The sequence below is a fragment of the Acomys russatus genome, chromosome 5 (assembly GCF_903995435.1).
Source record: "Acomys russatus chromosome 5, mAcoRus1.1, whole genome shotgun sequence".
Taxonomy (NCBI): Eukaryota; Metazoa; Chordata; class Mammalia; order Rodentia; family Muridae; genus Acomys; species Acomys russatus.
Window position 1 is genome coordinate 34,622,673 of NC_067141.1, and position 22,745 is coordinate 34,645,417.

The 22,745-nt window shown below is 36.9% G+C and overlaps 1 protein-coding gene across 4 annotated transcripts in view; it reads right to left on the reverse strand.

The window, feature by feature from the left end:
* Nucleotides 1-22,745, reverse strand: part of Tle4 (TLE family member 4, transcriptional corepressor) — a 140,530-nt gene that overhangs the window by 64,887 nt on the left and 52,898 nt on the right. The gene's annotated exons all lie outside the window — the stretch shown is intronic.

The window sequence follows — 22,745 nt, forward strand, 5'->3', positions numbered from 1 at the left end:
TGGCTCTTTTCTCCTGCTGACCTGCATCTATCTTCTGGCTCATACACTTCACATGCATCAAGTAAAGCTGAAATATATACACACATACAATAGAAAATGAAAGGAGCACCCAGATCCTCCATTAACCTAATATACCCCATGTACATAAAAGCTGCCTCGTTTGTTTGTTTGTTTTCTAAGACCAGCCTGGGCTCGAACTCAAGTGATCTGCCCGCCTCTGCTTTCTTGACTGCTGGAATTACAGGTGTGTTCTTAAAAGCTTTTTCTAACTGCAGTTCTCAAATTAGATGTTTTCTCCCTGGGAGCATGAATCCCCTTATTGGTTGTTCAATGCAGAGGTAAAAATATATACACATAAACAACAGAAATGGATGCAGCATTTGAATATTTATATATGCATATGCACATACATATATAAATACATCTAGCTGATATTTATCTATATCTATATATGGAGATCTGTACCCCCATACACACACATATCTGTGATCATATATATACACACACACACACACACACACACACACACACACACACACACACATACACACACACATATACACACACACATATGTAGGGATGATGATGATGATGATGATGATGATGATGATGATGATGATAGAGGCTATCTACTTGAAAGTAGAAGGGCATGGGAGAAGTTTGAGGGGAGGTAGCTGGGAGAGGTGGGAAGGAGAGGGAAAGTAATGATATAATTCTATTCCAATTAAAAGCATATAAAAATTACATGGTTCTTCACTGAAGTGACCCAAATCATCTTCACAATCCTTTAATATTATTTAGTTGTGACCAAAAGTATGCATCCAAAATTATATTTTCTAAATACGTAGAAAGTTACTCACATGATGAATACAGGAATTTAAGTAAATACAAGTCAAATTCATCTTAAAATCTAGTTCAACTTGTTGACAGACTGTTCCAATTCTTTTTTCCTTTAAATTCCACTAGTATTTTATATGTACAGTTTGGGCCCATGACTGCTTATATGTCTAAGCTCAACTGGCAAGCACTGACAAGCACTTGAGTATGTATTTCTTCTTTGACTGCTAGAGTCTCATTAGGACTTCAACCCTTCAGACACAGAAACATTCACACATTATCTGATATACTGAAGAATATCTATGTCATAATAGGTGATAAAAAGGAAATATCAACCTAAATAAATACCTTCAGTGATTCTAGTGTTCTGTTCTTCTCTCCAAGGATAATAAAGATGATTAAAAGACAAAACAAAACAAACAAAAATCTTTAACTACTTTATTTTTCTACTCAACCAGGACCTTTTCAAAGGCAGAAAATATATCCCATTCTGTCTCGCTGTACATAAGCTTCTTGGGTCCCCAAATTGGTCTGTTCTCCCTCAGTATAACCCAAATGGGGCCTTATATCCATCCCCCCCCCAAGTAAAAACAGTTGAAATTTCTTAGCATTCAAGATCTTCCATAAAACTAGCATCAGTTTGACTATACACTACCATACAACAGCCAAGGAATTTTACCTGAAATACTAGTCAGTTTGAGTTAGTGCTTTAAACTTCTATATCTTATTATTAATAGCCATCAACACACACATATACTTGATAATTTGTCTCTGTACACTTAAATTCTCCTCGTCTTCTGTTCTCACACACTTGCGAAGCAGTGTCTCACCTTGATTACACTCAGTCACTCTGATGCTAAATGTCCTAACACTGCCTCGGAATTCTGAAGGTACTTGAGGCCAAAATCTTTTAAATAACACTCAATAACCCAAGGAAATGGAAGAGACTTGTATAGGGATAGCTAGATGTAAATGCATATGCTAACATTTACCATAACTTTTTGAACAGAGCTATTTTGTTTAAAACCTCAAAGTACTAGCTTTTTCTTACTTTTAGTGTGCACCAAATACATTATCAGCTAAGGTCAGCACCATCTTATAACCCAATGAAATTGGGCTTTATTTTCTCTTAGTGACTCAAACTTCAAAATTTAAAATACAATTAGAAGAAATTTAAAAGTTAGTTGATTCTACTGTATTTTTCATTTGTGACAATTGAAAAATAAACAGCTACAATCTAAAATAAACAAGATTCACAGTATAATGATGAAATTTAAGGTTTTGGTACCTCCTCACAGAAAAACTATGAGTTCATATTTATTGTTGGACTTCTAATTTTCAGTATAAATTTCAAATTTCTTTTTTAATTGATCGTAGTTTTTTACTAAGAACACTCCAAGAAATGAACTCATTTCCACTGCAAATATTAAGCAAAATTTCAAAATACATTTAGTAGAATTTGAACAAGATAAGGCATTAAAAATAAAATGCCAGTTTATATAACCTTACTTATTCATATTTGTATTGTGACTAATGATAGTTTTGTTTTGTTTTTCTTTTTAAAAATTTATTTACCTATTACATTTTATTCATATTCTCGATTGTTATCCTCTTGCCCACAGGCGGCCAAGGGCCAGTGCTCAAATCATGTCAGAGGCAGCCACCTCTCTCCCCTTCCCATACACATGAAGCATGAGCTGTCCATCAGCTACAGCTGAGCAAGGGGTCTACGTACTCAGCATGCATTGTTCTTCATTGATGCAAGGCCGCCTGGGTCCAGACCTGCTGGCCTTGGTAGTCTCCCTGTGAGCTCCTGATCCCTCCGGGTCCTCCCACTCCCTCATCCCTACTCTCCAGTATAACTCTCAGCTTTCCACCCAGGGCCTGGCTGCAAGTCCAAGTATCTATCCTAAACCCCAGCTGTGTGGAATTTCTCAGAGGACTTCTATGTTGGACTAATATGCACTTATAAGTGAGACTATACCATGTGTTTTTTTCTGGGTCTGGGTTACCAAACTTTCCTTAAACTGATGAACTCAAGATACCCAGTCATATGACTGTTATGTTTAAAGTTTTTTTTTTGGGGGGGGGGGGTGAAGGAGGGATGGGGTTTCTCTGTGTAGCCTTGGCTACCCTGGACTGGCTTTGTAGACCAGGCTGGCCTTGAATTCAGAAAGACCCACCTGTCTCTGCTCCCAAGTGTTAAGATTACAGGAATTCCTATTTACTCTTTGCCTAGCTTCCACTAATGGTAACATATATGCAGTGTTTAACAAAATATACCAAACTAAGAAAATTAACAAGAGCACATCATTGTTACCCAAGCTACCAATGATACTCAGATCTTCTTGGTTACCAGACATCAACGAACATGCTCTGCTCCAGAACTAAAACCATGATATCCTAGTCACATACAAAGAGGTTTTACGTTTTCATTTATTTTAAAAGGCTTTAAAGATTTTAGGAATGGTAACAACAAATTATAGTCCTACTGTTAAATAACATATGGCTTGAATAGGTTTAGAGACGAAATGGGCCACCATAAACTCACGTTACAAGTCCCTCATTACTATACAATGTCTGAACAATAAAACATATTCATCATGGTATTCTCCACAATGAAATACTTTTTATTAAGTGTTTTTGAAATACAAAACTACATATAAAATGGTATTTAACATGTCATCAAAAGGTCTATGATAAAATGCAGATACTGAAATATTCCAGTTGATTTTCACAGTAGTGTAATAGGCTCTAAACTGTTTTTAGTGGCCATTTTCTAAGTTTGTTTCCAAGTTCTCACCTTAGGAACTGTTCTAAAACTAAAACCAGCATTAGATACTATCTTCTTCTTTTAAAATCCAATTAAGCCATCAATGGTTAAACTTAACTCCGACACTTTCTTTCCTTTAAAAAGATGGTTTTAATGGATTAAATATCAAATGGCATTCGGGAGTTAAATTTTTAAAAGAATCTGTATTATGCCTCCTCAACAAGGCAACATTCACAGAAAGGAGTGGGCTTTCTGCTGCTACTACATATGACTGCCTCGCAAAATCATGAGTCCACACCCTCTCCTCTCCGCCCACCTATGCTCACTGCAAACCATTAACCTGCAAAGGTTTCCTATTTTATCCTCTCATAATAAATGAAATTCTTTCCTTTAAAAGATCAAAGAAATGGCAATGCATATACAGAATACTGACACAGATTTGTTATTAAAATAACTCAAGATAAATTACCACTCTGCAAAATACAAATCAAGTTTTTTAAAAAGTTAACTTTAGAAGAAGAAACTCTCCTATCAAAAACAAAAACAAAAAAGAGGAGGTTATAAACTGTAGTACCAATTTAACAAGAAATGTATTTTCTATTATCCTAACAAAAACCCGTAAGAAAACAACACAATAACATCAAAAGTCTTAGAAAAATTGTTTTCATTAATTGTTTTGGTAAGCCATACCTTTATTTGTTTGCCTTATTTCACTAAAATATACTGAAAACAAAACAAAACAAAATGACATGAAAAGGGGGATTTATTGGGAGGCAGAGGGGGATAAATGGGGCTAATGAGGTAGACCATGATTAAGGAATCGAGGGGTGAAACTATAAAAGAATAAATTATCTCAACAATAAAATATAAATTATGTCTGCTTCTCTCCTAACGGGCCATTCAAGGAAATAAACATTAAAATATAGCAAACTTTAAACTCAGGCAAGTTAGCACTCCATTCAGGTAATTTCACTCTGAAAAACAACCAGTAATTATCACTGAAAATATCTAGCAACAAGGGGGCACACCCAACCTTACTCTGTTTATTGCATTTTACTGGCTATTCTTAACAAAGAATTACTTCCTTATCATCTCAAGTTTGGAAAGGAGGACAGAAATCAATTTTACAGGAAATATCTTTTGAAATGTTGTCTATTAATAAAAAGGAAACTTTTCTTTTAATCAAAGGTCCCTGGTATATGATCACCAGGCAATAAGAAGCCAGACAAGGGTAGAACAGCTCCCACACACAGCCCAGGAATTCTGCCCATCCCCAACCCAAGCCACCAAAGGCTTCCTTACTCATTACTCCACCCTTTATTTCTAGCAAAATCTCACAGCAACCCCCCCAACACCATGCATCTTCATTAGAAACAACAGAATCCTAGATAGCAATTAGCATCCTTAGTGCCCAATCTGTTCCAGGCCTCTATCCCTCTCGTATCTTGGTTCTTTAAAAAAAAAAAAAAAAAAAAAAGGAGGAGTCTTTGCTAGAGAGCAAGAAATCTATGCAGGTATCAAAAGGACAATGAGACAACTTAAGGAGTCCCCACTGGCAATAAGGATACAGCTTCACAGCATCATAAAAGATACCTATAAAGGATTGTGACATAGTTTTTGTTTTGTTTATTTAGTACTCACAAGTTCTTGCTTGGTAACCTGAGAAAACAAGCAGAAGTACAGACATTCTTGCGTCAATGACTAGAGCATGGCTCCCAGGTGTACAAAATCTCAAATCCACAGCCTACCTGCTCCAAAACACATAGCCTTCCTTCTACCAGCCCGTGATCTGGCTGGAAGAACTATACGAGGAAAGAAAGGCAGACCAAAACACACCTCAAGGAGCCAGAAGAAGATGGCATGTCATGAACTTGTCAGAGGTAATGTAAGTGCTATCTGACTTGTGAAAAAAACAAAGCAAAAACCTGTTTGGGGGCTGGAGAGATGGCTCAGACGTTAAGAGCACTGGCTGCTCTTCCAAAGGTCCGGAGTACAATTCCCAGCAGCCACATGGTGGCTCACAACCATCTATGACGTGATCTGGTGCCTTCTTCTGGCCTGCAGGTGTACATGCAGGCAGAGCACTGTATACATAATAATAAATATTTTTTTAAAACCTGTTTTAATAAAGACAGCACTCAACTATGAGTCTGAGAACAAAGTCATTCAAGATGCATTACAAGGAAGTGGTACCAGAACCATTCAGCTGGATTCCTCGCCATCTATGAGCAAGAAACAGTCACCTATGCTTTCCAAGCTTATATGAAAAGTGGGAAAGTCATAACATCTACTTCCCATTGCATTACAATATCTTCTTGTTGCTGAAAAGGGCATCTGTCCCCTCTCACAATACACACTTACAAAAGAAAGGAGGGGTCTATCAGTTCTTTTCTATTGTTTATGATAAGGAGGGAAGGACATTAATTTAAAAGGAGAGTATTTCTTCATTCTGAATTAATTCAGAACACATAATAAAGTTATTGGGTACAAAGTGGTTAGGAAACAGGTTATTCAGTGTCAAGAATCACTCCATAGTTTACTTAACTTCCACATAATGTGATAATTAGAAATATATAACATCACTGTGGTAGTATTCCTACTTAGAAACAAAACAAACGCCTTAACCTGAGTCTAACCTTGAAAAAAATTACAAACCAAACAAATTCAAGATGTGGAAGATTCGACAAGGCTAGTCTAGAATCTTTAAAATGTAAATAAAACATACAGCAGAGTGGTTTGGGAACTATTTCAGAGTCAAGAAGGATGAAGAGAGATGAAAGAAAAATGGTTCTACATGAACTCTGACTTAGGCTACAAAGGAAAAAATGCTAACAAAAATGATAAAAGACATTCTGTGGGCAGCTGGGTATATATGATGTTAAAATCTACGACTGGACAAAGGAATGTTAAGTGCATTGTCCAAGTGACCGCTTTGCCCACAGAATGTACATAGTTAAGTATGAATGGTGAAATACAGTGACTGCCTCACTTTGGAGATGTTTAATACTTGAAGAAGTACTCGTGTACACATGCGCACAGGATTGAGAGCGCAAGTAACAGCATCACCTGGCACATTTCCTCATAAGCATCTGGTGCCTATCTCGCTATTTATTCAAATTCCCTGCAGCTGTGGGACACAGGGGACAAAGCTATGTCTTGTCTACTATAAAAAGTTCTTGCACCTATCAAACACCTTGGCAGAGGCTAACTACTAAACCAGTAGAAGAAGCAAAAGTAAAATGGACAAAGGAAGAAACTTTCAAGCTAAGCATTGCTGCTAATGACTTAAAGCATAGAACTCCCTATAGGAAAAAGGCATGTGTGTTGAACAAGCCAAGAAATAATGCTCACTTTAGAGCATGTGTCTCCTTCTGTATAAGCCACAGATCTCAAAATCCTAAAAGTCTACACACTGTTATAAGGGCAAGGCCAGTAACAAGCAAAGCTAGTAAATTTCATGAGATAATGTGTCAATGGTCCACTACTCCCTTGCAGTCAGGAAATAGGAAAAAGAAAAGGAAGGCTTCTGTTCTTCACCAAGGCTTATTACTACAGTGAACAATAGGGCTCTAAGGCACCATTTCTTCTAGCTATAGGCAGCAAAGATGGTAGGAAACCAATGTTTAAATCATAATGGAAGAGAGTCACTCTCACCTCAGGGACAGGAACAGCTTATTTTTTTAAGATTTCTTAACTCTACTGTGGCCAGGAGACCCTTCCCTACAGCCCTCCCTTTTAGCACCTTTCTTTGTTTCAACTTGAGAATTTTATACTCTTCATCCATCTCCTTGGCTGGCTATTCTACCACGTTCATGGCCCAACTTGGGTGCTCTGGCCTTTCCCCAAAGCCTTAGGGGGATTTTATCAACCTTCCAACTGGAAGTCCTGCTTCCCATCCGACCCCCCAATTAGTTTTGGGCTTTACTAGGGAATCTAATTCTAAGCAAATTAATAATGAAGTCTTAAGGTATTCAAAGAAATAATTTTAACACCTCAAGGTGACATTTCTATTTTGTAGTTTTAGTTACTGAAGCCATCAAATCGAAGGACTACAGTGAGAGAGCTTTCTGTGGTTACTTGGAACACTCTTAAAATGGCTACATTTAAAAAACTTAAATACTTCATGTTCTGAGAATCTGGATGGTAAATTGAACCTCAGATGCTATCTAAATAGGTTGCTTTCCAACAATTTGATAGCTTATGTTTGTTGCACATGTGTTTCGCACATATTTTATACATAAATGAAATAAAAACAATAAGTCTTTAAAGTACTCAGACATAGATCTACTAATATATAAGAGTAAGCATTCTCCTATATATAGAAGGTGGTAGAATACACACACACACACACACACACACACACACACACACACACACACACACACACGTTTTCTATTCTGTATCTTTAATAAAAATCCTAACAGAAAGACTGATAATAGGTACTGGATTAACTTTGCTTTTTACATATGTATGTGTGCATCTGCCTGCCACACTACATATGTTGGAGTCAAAGTTAGTTCTCTCCTACTCCCCATGTGGGCCATGGGGATTGAACTCAGGTCACTGTGTTAGTCAGAAAGCATCTTTAATTGATAAGCTATTACGACCACTCTGGTTCTCTGGTGTGTTGTTTGTTTGTTTGTTTGTTTGTTTTGAGAAAAGGTCTAAGATATAACTCTGGGGATTCTAGAACTTACTATGTAGACCAAGCCGGCCTTGGACTCAAGAGATCAACCTGACCATTCCCCAAATGCTAGGTTAAAGGTATGTGCTATCACACTTGGCTTTATTAGCTTTGTAACTGCTATGGATCAGATTCATACACTTTTGCTGGTTATGCATAACAAATGCCTTTTCCTGGTTGCAAGCTTGTCGTCTCATTTTTTCTTAAGCTGTCTTTTTGAAGAAATGGTTCTGTTTGTTGTAGCTGAGTAATAAACACTATTAATCTTTTTCTCATATTTTGAGCTTTCTTTGACCCATTTAAAAAATTAAACAAAATAGGATGAAAATTTTTTGAAATTTTAAGTTTTTTGCCTCTAGAATTGACTTCTGCTGATCAGGGGATACAAGAATCAAATTTCTATTTCCCCCCTAAGAACAATTTGCTACCCCTGTTACAAGCTGTTGGCATCCAGTAAGCTCTCGTAGCTACTTGCTCTTTTGATATAGAAGTATATCTATGTCTGAATATTTTAAAGATTTTTTATTTTTATTTTGTGTGAGTCTTAGGCTACATGTATGTATGTATACCATGAGCAGACAGAGGCCAGAAGAGGGTGGAGAATCCCCTGGAACTGGAGTTACAGAAACGTGTGAGCCCTGATGCAGGCACTAAGAACCAAACTCAGGCCCTCCACAAGATCAACAAGTGTTTTTTACCATCAGCCCATTTCTCTAGCCCCTACAACAGAGTACTTTAAATCTTAGATAATTTCTTAAATGAGCCACAGGAAACTCAAAGTATGAAAAAAGCAGAGTGATAGTATTTATTACTCAGTTGAAATGAGAAAAATGTTGTTTCTTAAATGATACATTACAGAAAATGAGAAGAAAAGCTTGAAGCTGGAAACAGGAGTTTGTAACATATAACCAACAGATGCTCATGATCCTGGTACCAGTTAAAAAGCAACCAGAATTTATTTTAAAAATAAATATTGCCTAAACATAGTCTAAAAAGCCTATTTTATTTGTTTATTTATTTTTGGTTTTCTGAGACAGGGTTTCTCTGTGTAGCCTTGGCTGTCCTGGACTCGCTTTGTAGACCAGGCTGGCCTCAAACTCACAGTGATCCGCCTGCCTCTGCCTCCCAAGTGCTGGGATTAAAGGCGTGCGCCACCACTCCCGGCTTAAAAAAGGGCTATTTTAAGATAGAACAAAAATGTACTTAATTATTTGAAGTTCAGAATACCATGCAGAGAATACAACAAGAATGGACAGCCAAGAAGATACCTAGAAAGAATTCAGAAGCTCAGATCAAAACAAAGTGGTGTTTGGATGAGGGCTGTGGCAGTGGGTCATGAAATGAAGAAGTGAGACATTTTTATGAAGAAAATTCCAGAAACATGGTTATGTGAGGAGAGTTTTAGGAATAACTTAGGGAACTCGGGATACCTTGTAAAACTAGACCGCATGTAACCAGGTAGATTGAACCAATTAAATAGGGCAGAAAATGAATGGAATTTTATCTTGTTTTTGCAACTAGGAATAAAGATATAAAGAATAGAAAGAAATTAAAAGTCGGGCTGGAGAGATGGCTCAGCAGATAAGAGCACTGTAAGCACTTCTAGGGGGGTCCTGAGTTCAATTTCCAGCAACCACATGGTGGCTTACAACCATCTATACTGGAATCTGATGCTCTCTTCTGGCCTGCAGGTGTATATCCAGATGGAGCACTCATACATAAAATAAATAATTTTTTGTTAAATTAAAAGTCAAGAATAATCCTACCAGCTAAAGAAAGCAATAATATCAGTAAATCTATGAACTGTATTTTCAATGCACATGTAAGCATTTTTAAATGAAAACAACATTAAGATTATCTTTTAGTCTGCTGTCTTCATTGGTAATAGCTAGGTGATTTGCCATTACTTAAAGAGGGGAGTGTTTACCTAAGTGATCCCAGTAACGAGATATTCAAGCTATTTCCACTATTTTATAGTCACATGGCTTTAAAATATTACAGTAGTTACTCTTCAAGTTGCAGAATGACCAATAAAAGTAGCCTAAATCATATTTTGATTATTCATGTAACAAGAAGAAAGGAAGCCAACATATTTTCCACAGAAGAGAAAAGATATTTTATTAAATAAGAAAACATTCTTCTTTATATCTCAATGATTTGGACAGGTCATTTGCCCACTTATCTGTAAGAAGGACAAGGCACACAGAATGTTAGCTTTCACGGTAGAAAGTGGAACCCACCTACAAAGGAAAGCCATAATCTCCTCTGCTCTTGGTCATTCTAGCACAATTGGTTAAGAAACAAAAAAACAAAAAAGGAAGGAAGGAAGGAAGGAAAGAAAGAAAGAAAGAAAGAAAGAAAAAAACCCTTGCCAGTTTTCAATCCAAGTAGCAACAACCAACTTAGACTGGACGTGTGTTTGCTTTGTTTATCCTCAATGGTTTCTTCTCCCAGGTATGAAATTTGTGCAGAGCTGTATCTACAAATTGCTTTGAGTTAACTCAGAAACACCCTGAGGAAACTAAAAGCGGAAAGCTGATAGGACTACCCCTTTGCTTTGGCACCTGAGGGGTACTGTCTTGCTTCTCAGAAGGCAAATCTGGGCCAAAATTGTCTCTCTCCCATTTTATGGCTCTGCTAAGAAAAAAAAAGTAAGAAACATAACAAACCTTTAAAAGGATTCAAGAATGATTCATTTTTAGTTTTTTTAAGAGAGTGGGGAGGTAGCTCTAACTCCTATTAGGTCAACACTGCTTTTTAAGTTTGAGTATATTACTCTCATCTCAGGAAGTATTTGCTACTTGTAAGCAATATGTAGACACAATTTAAAAAAAAAAAAAAAACAGAACCACAGAAAAGGAACAAAGTTTACAATAAAACAATGGCACAATTTCAAGAAAAGGATCATTCAAAACATAAGGCAGTTCCTATGAGTTCTAACTCAATTTCTCACTGAGTGGCTTCTTGTCCTCCCTCAATCACCTGCTTCCTCAGCCATTGCCTACAATTAGCTAACAACCATCAATCCTTAATAAACTCTTCTGCCTCTAACCGCCCTGACGATATTTAACAAAAACATCATTGTAAACTCCTGACGACCACATTTTGAATAACAGTTCTGCAATGCCATCTTAAACTTGACATACGCACTGTGTACATATATTTCACAATGTTTAACTATTTCATACTTGGTTTTGTTGTTATTGTTACACAGTCTTATTTAGAGAAGCACAGGTTTAATCTTCATTTCCAATGTGAGACCCTAGGTACCTAACAACAAGAAACATTTACCTTCTTAGTGGTAGCATTTATATTTATTACAATTTTTTAATTAGGCTACTTAAAACATTTAATAAAACTTAAGAGTGATATCAGCTGACAAGAAAAAGCACGGTAGGTATTAAGATGATGCAGCTAACCTTTGGAAGTGATAGAAATCAGGTAACTCATGCTATGCAACTAGCACGAGCGCCAGGCTCATTCACTCCACTTCCCTCCCAACACTGAGCTCTGAGCTACCCTAACAGCGTATTGGAGGCTAAAGACAGTGTGCTCTCACTGTAAAAGGGATGACAGCCAAGAGAACAAATGAAAGATGACAGCATTCTGACAAACAATAGAAGCAGAGAAACCATTTCTGTCACTTCCTCCTTGAATAACCTCTTACAGAATTTACTTCTCCATTCTAAGTTTTGTTTCACTACTGTAAAGTTATGAAACTATTTCTACATACGGCTAATCTAAAAATTAAACAAAACACATGTAAATATTTAGCATAGTGCTTGGAACAAAAAACAAATAACCAGTAAATATCTGTTCTTTTTATATTTACTGTTTCTGAAGTAAAGAATGAATACCTAAAAATGCAACAAATCTGGAGAAATAAGTAACATAAAGAGGGCCCTAACTTTAAATAAAATTTCTACAGTCATTAAAATAGGATTATAAAGTTAAATTAGACAGATTAATGGCTATCAACTCTGGCTTTGAATTTTATAGAAAAGAAAAATGAAATTAGTATGATCATCTGACATGGGAGTTTATATATTTCTTATTAGTCTGCATCTCTTCTCTCTATATGGGTTCGAGACTGTACAGAAAAAAAAAGTCAAATAACTTCAAAATATAGTATTTGTTTATAAGTTTACTAACCAATATTATAAGCTATTATTTACTTTTGGAAAATAGTGCTTAATATTTATTTTATAATCATTATTCAAACAATGAGCTACCCAATGCTTTGGCACTATGGCTAGAAAGTGAACAAAAGAGAAAGTGACACACACTCAATGCTAAGTGCCAGGAAGCAAATAAAAGCAGCTAATGGCTCAGAGAATAAAGGGGATGACACACCCACAAAAAGGGCTGCCAGCCAGGAAGGCCTTTCCTAAAGCAAAGCCATCTGAATGAACATTAGAAGAAAAACACTAAGAAAGCATCGTCAGGGCATGAAAAGGGCACAGCAGAGGACAGAAGAGCACGCTGGGGGTGCTGAGACGAGGGCTGCTTAACCACAGTTAAATGAAGGCCACTGTTTCTAAACCATGTGAGAAATTCAGATTTCTCTTAGAAATTTTCCTAAGCAAAAAGGCTGATAAGCAGAAAGTTTTAAACAAAGGAGTAATGAGGCCTGATTTATGTTTTAGATAAACATCACTGAAGCCTTGGTCTGCAAATTATAATACAGAAAACGTAATGCAAAAAAGAAAACAACAACAACAAAAACCATGTCATATCAGGAAGCAGCTTTAAAGGACCAGCTGGGAAAGTGTCCTGGATGAGGGACAAATGGAAGATGCACTGGCTGAAGCCAGAAACATTAAGAATTACAATAGACACTAGTTTCAACAAAAGGTTTGTATATTCACCAAGCAAAATAAAACCCACAGCTATAACAAAAATAAATAGGATCATAAGCCTAAATGTAAAACTTCTCAAAACATAAGTAGGAAAAACTATTTGTGATGTTAAGTAAATATTACTTAGAGGCAAGAATATTTTTTCTTTATTTTTAAGTACAGTCTACACAAGAAAAAAACAATTCTCTAACTGGAATTACCACACTGTTTAAAGAAAACAGTGTGCTCTTAAGCTTAGTGGCTCATGACTGTTATCTCAGCACGCTGAAGGCTGCAGCAGGAGGATGCACATTTGAGGCTAGTCTAGACTACACAGTAAGACCCTGTCTCAAAAACAAACAAAAGTGTGTCCTCTTCTAAAGACACAGTTAAAGTGAGTAGAGCTGCTGGGCAGGGGTGGTGCTCACACTTCCATGGCAGCCCTCAGGAGGCAAAGGCAGGAGGGACCTCTGTTGAGTTCAAGGCCAGCCTGGTCTACAGAGTAAGTTCCAAAACCGCCAAGGATACACAGAGAACTTAACACCAAAACAAGAATGAATAGAGCTACAGAATCAGTGAACATATGACAAATTCATAAAACTTTTATATCTAGAATATTAAAAGATAACCAAAACTTATAAATAACAAGAGAAAAAAAAAAGGTAGAAATTCCACCTAATACTTTTTGACGATAACAGGTAGCCACCAGCATAATAACACAGCATCATTAACTTTTATGGGAAAAAAAAAAAAAAACACGAAACAGAAGCACAGTGAACACGACCAACTGAGAAAGTGTTGGCGAGGATGAAAAGCAAAGGCTCTCTAGACCTATAAGCAAGACTGAAGAACAGCAGGGTCACTGTGAAAACCAGGTAGTACTTAACACTCAATATAGCATTTATTCAGCATTCTCACTTTTAGGTAATCACCCAGAAGAAACGAAAGATTTGCTTTCAAAAATGCGGATGTGAATATTTCTTGTAGTACTATTCTCAATCACCCAAAATTGAAGATAATCCCTTCGTCCTCTGAGAAGTGAGTGACTAGGCAGACTGGACTAGACTTACAATGTAGAATCACTCAGCAACACACAGGACCCTCGCTTTTGACAAGGCAATTATATGCCCAAGTCTCAAAGGCCTTATGTTAAGGAGCACGCATCCAAAGGGCTATATAATAACAAGTCCATTTGCAGTACATTGTCCAACAAGCTTTGAGAGAAAACTATCTTTATTCCAAAAAAGCTGCAACAAGAAAAGAAACTGTCTACGAAAGAGGAGGAGGAGGAAGAGGAAGAAGAGGAGGAAGAAGGGTGGTGAGAGCTTGCACCTAGACTATGGTATATAGCTGCACTGAACAGGACTACTTGTAGTTTAAACTCTAACCCAAAAAAAAAAATCTTGCTTTAATGAACATTAAATATCAGCAGTGGACATATATTTCTAAATTCTTAATTCCAGCCAGCCTTTTTTTTTTTTTTTTTTTTTTTTTTCCCGTTTAACAGCCTTCTAAACAATTTTTTATTGAAATTAAAATATGTGGGGCTGGAGAAATGGACCAGTAGTTAAGAGCACTCTTGCTGAAGACCCATGTTTAATTCCCAGCACCTACATGGTTGGGGCTCACTATCATCCATAAGTCGAACTGACCAGGATCTGATGCTCTCTTCTAAGCTCAGTGGGCACCAGGAATAGATGTGGTACAACAGACATGCATGCAGGCAAAATGTTCATATACATAAAATAAAATAAGCCTGAAAAATTAAAAACTACATCTTAAAAAGAAAAAGACATTAAGGTTGGTAGGTGGTGGTGGCACACACCTTTAATCTCAGCACTCTGGAGGCAAAGGCAGGAGGATCTCTGTGAGTTTGTAAGCCCTGCCAGGTCTAGAGAGTGAGTTCCAGGACAGCCTGGGCTATAAGGAGGATCCCAGTCTTGAAAAACCAAAAAAGAAAAGTAATTAAAATGTTAAACTATGTTAATGTAGATTTGTGCAGTAAAATAAGATAGATGTAATTTGAGGAGTCACTTCAAAGCATGTCAAGAAAGGTTTTATATTATTCAAAATGTGACGGCACCAGAACAATCGCTGCATTGACAAACAGGAATGTGTGGCAACTGACTTAATCCTTAGTATTCACTGAAGAGCTCTAATGTTACCACAAAGATCTTTAAGACAGCATTGATGACCACAAATGTACTTTGGGGTAGAAGAAACCTAAAATTGCTTTTTTAGGAACTCCAAAGTGTAGAGATTAGAAGTCCTTAAAACTTTCCCCAAGTCTTAACAGTCATGCACAATCAGTAACACTTGTTTCACATGAGTATGTCTCCCTCAGAGCTCGTGTTTGCTCTGCCCGTCATGAGGGATGCAAAAGCCAGGCTGAGACCAAAAGAAACAAGGCCTTTGAATGGCAGCTGATGATGCTGCATGGAAAAACACCACTGAGGAAAAGTCAGAGAAAAATTATATATACATTAGATAGATAGATAGATCGATAGATAGATAGACAGACAGACAAAAATTCTGAACTGCCAACTTACAAGCTAATTTGAGCAAACTTGCTTTCTCTGTGCATGTAGTGAGCCCAGTCTATGAACAGCTTGCCAAGCTCAGCCTAGCAAATCTGGCAGCCTTTCTCTCAATGGAATACCAGGGCCTACCTGTCCTCAAACGTCATCAGTTACCCCACTTATACATATTTTCTACAACTCTGGTGACACTCTGCCCACTTCAAATGAGCTACATATGTGTAGTTACTGGGGAAGGAGGGAAGGAAAGCTCCTTCTTACACAGAAAAAATATGAAGTACTTAAGGTTAGCAACAATTTGGGGGAGAAGATAAATTGACTGGCTTCTAGAAGTTTCTTCTAGAGGAGCTTTCTAATAGAAATTAATTGAATACACACCACAAGCAACAAATCAGAAATCATACCCCTAACCTAGAAATTTTGTAAGCTCTGAAGTGAAAATTGAGCTAAAAATTATTTAAATATATGAAAGTCTTTGTTATGAGAGAAGGGAAAGCACAGGCTCTTAAGAGTCTCTACAAACTGCAGCACAAAGATTGGATTATGACTACATCACTCAATCCTGCCGCTCCTTTTTCCAAGGGGTAAAAAGGAAGAAGAGAATCAACATAAAAAGGGAATTGATTCAAAACTGCTTTCGTTGTAAGCACCATCGCAGCCCTGTGAGCACATATAAACAGAGCCCTGTAAGTGCAAAAGGCCCAGGGATAGCTGCATAATGGCTTCTCCCCCACCATAATCCACAATTAAACTTCTTAAACCGTGGGTAAAGATGAAGTATAAAATGGGCACATAAAACATTTCTAAAAGCAATGACCAAAAATTAAAAGGCATTATGAACATTAGGTGTCTCTAACAGTGCTCACCTGTGTTGTGGCATGAACTGCACTGTAGCCTTGTTTTGAACACATTAAGTCATGCAACAACAGCAAAGACCACCTGAAGCACTTCAGCTCATAACTGAGATTACTGTATGCTACAAACTGCAGTGTTTACTACACATACAAAGTGTTCTGCTCTTATACAAACAATGGTCTAATTACAGAAAATAAAGATTTTAAATAGTTTCCTATTACTCTTTATAGAAAATATCTTTGGATTGTATTGTGTTAGAATGTTTGATTTTAATATTTGCTGCTTGAGTTGCTAACTTAAGGTCACAAATAATCACCAAGTAAATTATTAGAATTAAGACAGACTTCCTAACAGTTTCTGAACGTCCCCATATGCTAGTTATTTTGTTCAGTGCTTATATAAAGTGGGTTGTGAGCACTGAGTACTATAAAATCAGAATACTGATCAACCCTACATCTTCTCATATCAAATATTCAGCCAACATTCCTTTATGTAAAGATAAGCACATTTATCTTATTAGTATGCAAATTTACTTTAATCTTGTTACTAAACTATATACACATGTACATACATATGGATACATAGTCACATACACCACAGAATTGGCATATAATAAATTTCTTTATGACTTATTATCAGCAAATGCTTTATTTATGTATATATGTCCAAAGCTGCATAAATATGTTGTGGGTGAAAGGGGTTGCAAATAGAAAGAGTTTAATAAGTTTTGGTCTCTAGAGCCTCTAAGGCATTCTACTCAGGGAAGACAATAACTGAGTTGAAATAGCAATCTCCAAGAAAACACATATCTACTTTATAGCTCATTTTAAAGTTAACTTGGTATTATATACAATAAGTAACTATGACTTTAGCTAAGACTAAAGAAAAAATCAAAATGACTGACCATAGGTTTGCTTAGATTTTAAAGGAACTTAAATTGTAAACGCCGAACTGTTACATTTAGACCTAACATCAGAAACGAAGCCACAATTCTAACATGTCACCCCAATAAGCTCCCTACGTGACACAGGCCATTCACAAACTGACGCCAACAAAGCTAAATCCTGAGGATGCTACAAATTCTAGAAAGGGCTAGCACACAACTGTTGTGCTCTTTAAACAATCCTAACCAGGTGTTAGTGTTATGGAAAAATAAACTGGGAAAAGAAGGAGGTGCCCTTAAGTCTATAGCTGTGGTGGGCAACTCAGTGCTATCCTGCTGGGACCTTCGATGGATAATTTTTTACAAAGCACTAGGGGAAACCAGGCTGTCCTAACTTGACACTCTCAAGCTGTGGCACATGTTTTAGCAGCAACACCTAGAGAAACAGGGTAACGGAATGGGATGGGCTCTAGAAAGACAGCCTCAATAGTGTGTGATAGCCATAGTCAATACAGGACAACATCAGAGCCAACCAACAAGACCTCTGATGGCCTGCTACTGAACACAAAGGAATGGAGACGCTGCTCTTGGACACTGCTTTTGGCTTTTGTTTAAAAGTTAACTGCTTTTCATTTTTCTTCAAGGTTTATCCTACTAGAACTTATAGATCCACAGGGGTATATATTATACAACTCTTGTAAAATGTACCCCCCACCCACACAGTTTTTAAGATTTATTTTAATTTTTAATTATGTATATGCGAAGAAGCACATGTAAGTGTAGGTGCCCTTGAAGGCCAGAGGCATAAGATCATGCTGATCTGGCGGGCAGTTGTTAGCTACTGACTATGGGTGCTGCTAGGAAGCCGAGCTCAGATCTCCTGCAAGAACAGTGCCATTCTCAGCCAGCCACACACACCTATTTTACATGCCCTACACGTTTATGCCCTTAACGTGTGCTTGTCTAATGACTTATTTTAAAAGATCTATGAGAAATAATCACAATGTTTCACCACAATGCATTCAAAACTTAAACTGGTAGTTTTGAAATCTATAATGGAAAAGAGGAAACATATTTTCCAAACTGCCATACACTAAGACTCTCTCCAAGCATGTCAATCTGAAATAAACACATGCGTATTTGCACAACACACACACACACACACACACACACACACACACGCATGCATACACTTGTCCATGCACTATAAGGGTCAGTAGAAAAATAAGCACACACATTTTTATCTCAGTAAGGGTCAATCGTATGACAAGACAATAAAACAAAGTATTAAGGCAGAAAATAGCAACAGTAAATATTGTGTTTAAAAAAAATAATTCAAACACATAGGATAGTAAAAGGCAAAGGCATTTAAATCATTTCTTTAGTAATACAAGTAATATTTAAATAGATTTAATAGTGCTGCTCCAAACCAATGAATTATGGGTTTAAAACCTATTAAAATGTAATGTTTTTTTCCTGAGCTGAGAGGAAAGAGATTTAAATCCACTGAATTTTAATATTTCAGCTTGAGCTGCAGGAGGTAGAGAAAGTCCAAATGAACTATTCCATCAGCACCATTCAAGCATGAACATTTTAATCAGTTTTCCTTCCTTGGAGTACTCTAACACAGTTTACGCTGTCACTCTGAAAGCACTTAACACAGAAAGTGTGAAAAACCACCAAGGCTTGTTATTGCCTTCACAATTGATGGCAAATAATTTTGCAGACTTCCTATCATTAAAATGTCACTGCTAAAAATTGAGGTTCAGCGTTTCTAGTGCTAAACTGCATTTTCCTGCAACACCATGGCATACCTGTTCATAAAGGTTATTGGAATGAGGTATTTTAAGGCTTACATTTATATCATTTCCCCTTATAAAAAGTTAAGACAGAAAAGAGAAGGAGAGACTTTAAAAAATACATTTTCTATTTTCAGAAGCCAAATCTTTTTTTCCTAATGCTCACACTAACAAAGTTTTTCTTAACAGTAGTTTGTTAAAATTCTTGAGTCTAAAGTTAGTCTCCTTTATTAAGCATAACCACATTCACACAGCATGCACTGATTACATAGTGTAATGGATTTAAGAAGCATTTTAAGATAGTCAGATGACTCAATTTAATAATACAGGAAATGAAAACATCATTTCTAATTAGATCATATTACTGATTTAAAACTGCAATTTGTGTGTTGCTCCAACAGCGCAATCTCACAGAGATTCTAATTTAAAAACAGTGGCTAGTAGGACACATGACAGGATCAAACTACATACATAACATCCCCCCGCCTCCCCAGCCTATTTCGGGTAGCTCAAGGAAAGCTTCAGGGGAACAGAAAATCAAAATACAAGACAGTAACTGTAAACAAAAACAAAAAAGGAAATTTCCTGGTTTTCTTTCTTATAAATAAAAGATAAAATTATATTTACTCATGTCAATCTTTCAACACTTTTAGACTGAACATAACCTGTGAAAGAAATCATTATAACTGTGTTTCATTCCATTAAACACAACTAGCTTATTGTCAGGAGAACAGTCACCTCTCCAGGTTTCAGGCTCACTTCAGCATTTTGCATTTAAACTGCACGGATCACTGGTTTGGTTCATTTACCAATGAAGGTAGAATAATATTGCAGAGTTAAAAAGATGCTTCATCAGATTTCATTAAACTTGAGAACATTCCCTCTTGTCTGGATGGTGAGCATACATATAAAACAGGTGCGTATGCGGGATAAATAAATGAAGGTCTAGCAGTGGCAGAGCTGGGTCTTGTGCCTCTGAGATGAAATGTTGTCATTCTCCCTGCAGAAAATTACTGTCAATTCCATTCTAAAGTCTAAGTAAGAAGAATCTAAATTTGATCTGTCGTCATTTTGGTAAGAAATCAAAATGTTACCATTTTCTGGAAAGATGAGACAGCTCAGTGGATAAAGGCCCTTGTTACCAAGGCTTCGAAACTGGGGTCAATTCCCTAGGTTCCACATGGTAAAAGGAGAGAAATGACTCCCACAAGATGCCTTCTCGTCTCTAGAATGCACACGGCACAAGTATGCCATCAGCCCAACACAAATAAATAAATAAATAAATGTATTTTTAAAAAATTTTAATGCTACCACTTCTTAGCACAATGCCTAAGATGGCAGAAAACAAAGGGTGCATTTAAAATCCCACAAGCCTGTATGTACAGTCCCTGAAAGCTACTGGTTCAAGACTATCACTATGCTTCCAACAACCAAAGAGAGCGTCAGCAGCACAACTCTTCGGTTACATGTGTAACAAGGTCCCTTCTTTCTCAGTTTGTGGGTACCCAGAATGGCTGCATTCACTTTGTAAATCTGTTTTTCAGAACAGTTAGATTATGTGATTTATAACTGTACTCTCTGTCCATATGCAAATAGTTTGAAACTCCACAAGCTCCTTCAACATCAACACACACTGCTTTGATAGCATGCAACTTTACTGAATTGGTTTTTCAAGTAAGCTTTTAGGTTACAAGGTTAAACTGGCTTTATATTCGTAATTAAATGTATTTATTAGTAACAGTTTCAACTTATAAATGGTTTCTCTAAGAAAGGGCAATGTGTCCTCCCATTCAAAACAAAGTAATAAAAATGATATAACATAAAACAGCATTAAATATGTGTGTGTGTGTGTGTGTGTGTGTGAGAGAGAGAGAGAGAGAGAGAGAGAGAGAGAGAGAGAGAGAGAGAGAGAGAGAGAGAGAAATCCTAAAGGTATGGGAACTTATTTCATTTTCTTTTTGTTGTTGTTGTTGTTTTGTTTTGTTTTCAAGACGGAGTCTCTCTGTGTTGCCTTGGCTGTCCTGAATTCACTTTGTAGACCAGGCTGGCCTCGAACTCACATCGATCCACCAGCCTCTGCCTCCCAAGTGCTGGGATTATTGTAGTTTTAACTTAATTTCTCCACTGTACAACTTGACTGCTAGACAACTGAAAAGCGAAAACACACAGCAAAAATGCAGTTTTTCTAGAAACAGGTGCTAATCAGATGCAGGAATTGCTACATGTCTTTTAACTAACTACTCATAAAATGAGCCTGCAAGTTTCTCATTAACAGCACGCTTTACAGTGCCATTATCTACACTATATACCTCAGGGTAACAACTGTAGGTAAATTCTATGATGTTTGATCAGTAAGAGACACATACTATCCTAGCATGATCGTAACACTCATACTCATTCTCTCTCTCTCTACACACACACACACACACACACACACACACACACACACACACAGTTCATGCAATCAGAACTGCCAAATACACACAGATTAATTTAAAACTGAACTCTCTTAACTAAAAAAAAAATTATATACTTCTATTTTCTAGAATTTTAAGAAAGAACTAGTCATGAAATAAATGTTTTCTGTCCATTGCCTTCCTCTCCCCCACCTAGCATAAGAACTGTGTGACAAAGGTTCCTCCTGATTCTATAGGTCCTTGATTTGGCCTTTCCTTTCCAAGGGGCACTTTTCTTACTCTTTTCCATTTATGATGTCTGCTAATTTACTAGCATTTTTTTTTCCTCGTGGTCAGAGATACACAAAACAGACCTTCAAATAGCCCATTAAAGAACAAACTACAATCAGACCGCTGGTACCCACACCAGTGCAGTGAGTGAGTGATCCCTGAGACCTGATTTCCTTGTTAAAAGACAGTGGCATAATTGAAGCAGTGTCTTCACTTCAGATTGGTTATCAGGCGACCCTCATTCCTATCTTCACTCAGCAATTTGAATTTTAATGAAAGTAAATGGAATAATTAGCATTTCAAAGTGTGTTTGATACACTGAAAAGAAAAAAGAGAAAGACTTTTGTGTATAATTTATACACAAAAGAAAGCATTTGGGAGGGAGCAGAAAAGGAGGAAGTGGAGTCTTTAGAATGTGGCCAAGTGTTGCTGGCACGTGGGCATAAACTGTTAAGTCCGCACTGGACTGCTCACAAGCAAGCGGTCTCCCCCTTGGCACTGTTTCCAAGTTTATTAGCTGTTACATTTGGAGCTGGAAAGTATGTTTAAAGCTATGGATCCAGCATCATCAACTGCTAGCTAGGGTTTTCTAACTGGGAAAATGATTTTGTTTCCTTTTTCTTTTTTTAGTTCATCTACTATTTCTCCTACAAATTGGCACTATCCTATAAGAACCACTGATCACAAAGGAAAAAGGGTATGGGGGTAGGTAAAAAAACTACATATTTTCCTAAAAGGGATGTTAGGACAATCTAAATCATTTGTGGAAAGATAAAAAGAAATTAGATCATTTTAACACCAGAGCAATCTGTATCTCCCCACCCTCTTCGCCCATCTAGTTTAGCAACAGAA